We start from the raw sequence: 3,532 nt of genomic DNA, 5'->3' as shown, positions 1-3,532 counted from the left end.
CCAACGTCCACTGTAATTTGTAGCACATTATGGAGAATTTCTGAGAGGGTTGAACTTCATAAACTGTTCTTTGGTCTCGTTTGCACGTCATTAAGGGATGGAGATGAACAATGGAGTCTAGAAAGAGGCGTCGAAGTGAAATCATGGCCATGTAATTAGTTGAATTAAAATAAAAACTAGATCTAGTCAGTGGCATAGAAGGGCATCAGAGAATGCGTAGGACCCACTTTACTACTTTCAAAACTATGCAGTTATGTTTGGCCTAATATCTTCGTATGACATTGTAGCTTTCTTGGATATGAGTCTCCAAACCAGTCAGAGAAGAATAAATTACACTTGAACACACACTGTAAAAAATAATTTGCCCTTTTAACTTAAAAAGGTTTGTTACCCCGCTGCCTTACGTTTTTGAGTTAACTTGACATAAAATTAAATTTGATTTAACTTATCTTTCTTAGTTAAGTCAACTACAAATTTTACATAGACTCTTGTGTCAAAAAAGCCATGTAAGTTAACTTGATTAATTTATATGTTGTTTCAAAATAGGATCATTAGTTGAAATAAATTTGTTCAGACATGTAATTTTCCTTGTTTTTATTAACTAAGTTTTTAAGTTTTTATCAACTTTTAAAAACTTTTATACTTATTTTTTTCAAAGAGAGGATGCATATCATAATAGCGAAGAAAAAAACAAAAACTAAGAATACACAGGTGGATGTACAGCACATCAAATTTGGGGGGGGAACCCATTATGCTACATTAGAAAAAATAATCTGAAAACACACATAAAAACAAATCAAAACTGAGGACCAAGTCCAAGTTCTACGGAAGGTTGTTGTACTACTCTTTACCAAGCAGCCTGTTTTGGAGAAAGCAGCTGCAATGTTCATGTGAAGAGGAGCTCCCTCCAATGTTCAAGAACAGCTTTTGTAGTACTTCAAACCTGAATTTTAGATGCTTCGGGTAGTCCATATTGAGACCCATCAGTCCAAAGAGTTCAAAGGCCTTTGGAATATTGGAAATGTCCATGACGATAAACTGTTCCTCCAAAAGACATATGTCATTGATTTTGTAGAACCACGCATTTGCTGCAGTCCTCATACACGATCAGGATCCCCACACTGGTTTCTTTTAAAGACATCTTCAACTGGACCAGTTGGCTGAAAAACAAATCACCAGAAAGGTGAATATTTAACTCATTACCAGGGACATGCTTTTATTCTATTACAGTTTAGAACAGTTAAAATAATCTGCTTAGTTCAAATACAATGTTACATGCTTTATAAAATGATGAGTTTCCATCTGTAGAGCATGCCCTTGTATTTCAACCAGTGCTTCCAAATCACATTTGAAGTCATTTGCTAAACCTACCTCACAGGTCTTTAGAATGCTGGAAGTATCTTGACGAAGAAAGTGGGGCATGCCAAGCAGGACTGTTGTTCGCTTATTCTGTTGGAATCCTGAAATGCAAAAGGAAACACACAAACACAAACACAATGTTAAACAAAAACAAAATAGAAAAAACTCTGAGCTCATTAATATTCACATCATAGAATGCAGGAGTCATATGTTCAATACTTACATGAGCATCAAGCCATCTAAGAATGTCTTGGAGCTTGTGATGGCAGGGTCCCTTTTTCTGAAAAGGACAAGAAACATGGGCAGATATTCATCAAGTTCACTGAGGAAGGTTCTCAAGAGATCAGCAGACATCAGACAGTTGAATTCCGTGAGGATGCAGAATGCAGAATATGACAACAAAAAAGAAAAGATAAAATACATTAAATCAATATTTTTGTGTTCATTCTACAGGCAATTCTGTTAATACCTGGTGACACTATAAAATAAAAAAAGAAGTCAATTGTGTGTACAGAAATGTCCGTTCAGGTCAACTTGCCTTCTGAAGGTGATAAAACAAGCAGAGCAAGGGGCAAAAGTGGCTGTGCTGTCCGTGCTTCAGAGTATGTCTTCTGATGACCCTCTGATTCCACGTTGAAAATGGGCTCAGTTTACAGGTCCACTTCATTAACACTCTTCTGTAACAGAGATAAATTACAAGCATCTGAGATTTCAATGCACAAAAATGTGTTTGTAAAAGCATTATTGAGATATCTGTTAAACATTGATACTACATGGCCTACATTATGATACGCAATATTATTCAGATTTGAATGAGGACTTTCTATGAACACTGTAGAAATGCTTAGGTAACTTTTATCACCTATACTAAACATAATGAAGTCATGCTTAATAAAGATATGCTTAATGGGTTCATAATTATAATCTACATTTATGTCCACTGTGCTAAATAGCATCGGAGATGGTTGATATAGGATGTAGGCTACTAAAGGATCTTTGATAGCATCAAGTAACCAGCAGTGTAAAATCCTTCAGTTATTGACTCATTTCTTGCCACACACTCTCAGTGCTGTTTTTAAAGTAATAGCCTATGTGTCAAATACAAATACTCACAATGTAGGTTTGAAAAATGATGTGACCTCCCCTAATGACTTCAACAAAAGTGGAGTTAACTGGAGTAGCCTATGGACTTAGTATATAGCCTACCGGGAGTCCTATGAATGAAATGTCCACATGAAACATCTACTGAATCTTCAGTGAGGTAAGAACCCAGGGATACCAGCAAAGGATTTGAAGGAATCATTGGAATTGGCCAATGCCTCTGTTCATGAATCTACTTGCCTATTGAACAAGTAGGGTTTCCATGGTAGGAGGAAGGTTTGTGTATCTTGTTTTGTTTATTTTGTTGTTTATGAATTTGTCCGTCTATTTTCCTTTATGTTTGCCACTGATAGTTGGTCATTTGTCCAGCGCTACTGATCCCCAGCGAGACAGCGTTTGGCCCATTTTCGGCCCTGCGTTTGGCTCATCTGAGACCCAGTCTGGGGAAGCTCTCGCTTTCTTCAAGCCACAACATCTTCAGGCCTCTGTAGCTATGACAACCCTCCTCTCCCAGACTGGAGGGAGGAGGAGAAAGACCTCGGCTGGGGTGTTCATTCGTGCGCTTGGCCTTGGAGTGCAGGATGAGGCTGGAAGGAAGGGGTGGAAAGATACCACATTTCCACAGCTGAAAATCTTGACAGGCAGATCAGACAGGTGTCCTCACCTGCCTGTGAAAATGGATTGTTCCTTGGGCTATACACCAGTCAAGGTATACATTTCTAAAAGGTAAGATGAGATGAGCATCAGAGATTTGGTCTCAGAAGCCCAATGACCAAACCCATCCTTCCCAATCATCATTCTTACTGTTGTAATCTCTTTTGTTGGTGTATAACTGATGGAATTTATTAGTTAATAGGATATTATACACATACTGTACACACACACACACATATACACACAACAATGGACTACAAACAAAGTGTTTACCTTTACAAGTAATTAGAAGGCCAGATACCTGTATTGATCTCCAGTAGGGAAAATGAAGACAGAAACTTTGGTACAAGGAAATGTAATGAACATCACACAAGGAATTAGGATAATGAGGATAACAAGAATGAGTTTAAGCAAGTAT

General features: G+C 37.7%; 1 long non-coding RNA gene across 1 annotated transcript; it reads right to left on the bottom strand.

Annotated features, from left to right (window-relative positions):
• Nucleotides 1-708: 708 nt before the first annotated feature.
• LOC121677943 lies at nt 709-1,645 on the bottom strand. The gene is made up of 3 exons (XR_006021112.1): nt 1,583-1,645; nt 1,372-1,460; nt 709-1,160 (listed from the first exon to the last, which is right to left on the bottom strand). It is a non-coding gene; the product is annotated as an uncharacterized LOC121677943 (long non-coding RNA).
• Between the last annotated feature and the right edge of the window lie 1,887 nt (nt 1,646-3,532).

Source organism: Alosa sapidissima, chromosome 12 (assembly GCF_018492685.1).
Source record: "Alosa sapidissima isolate fAloSap1 chromosome 12, fAloSap1.pri, whole genome shotgun sequence".
Taxonomy (NCBI): domain Eukaryota; kingdom Metazoa; phylum Chordata; class Actinopteri; order Clupeiformes; family Clupeidae; genus Alosa; species Alosa sapidissima.
The sequence above is the reverse complement of the archived record's forward strand: the minus strand, read 5'-3'. Positions and strand labels throughout refer to the sequence as shown.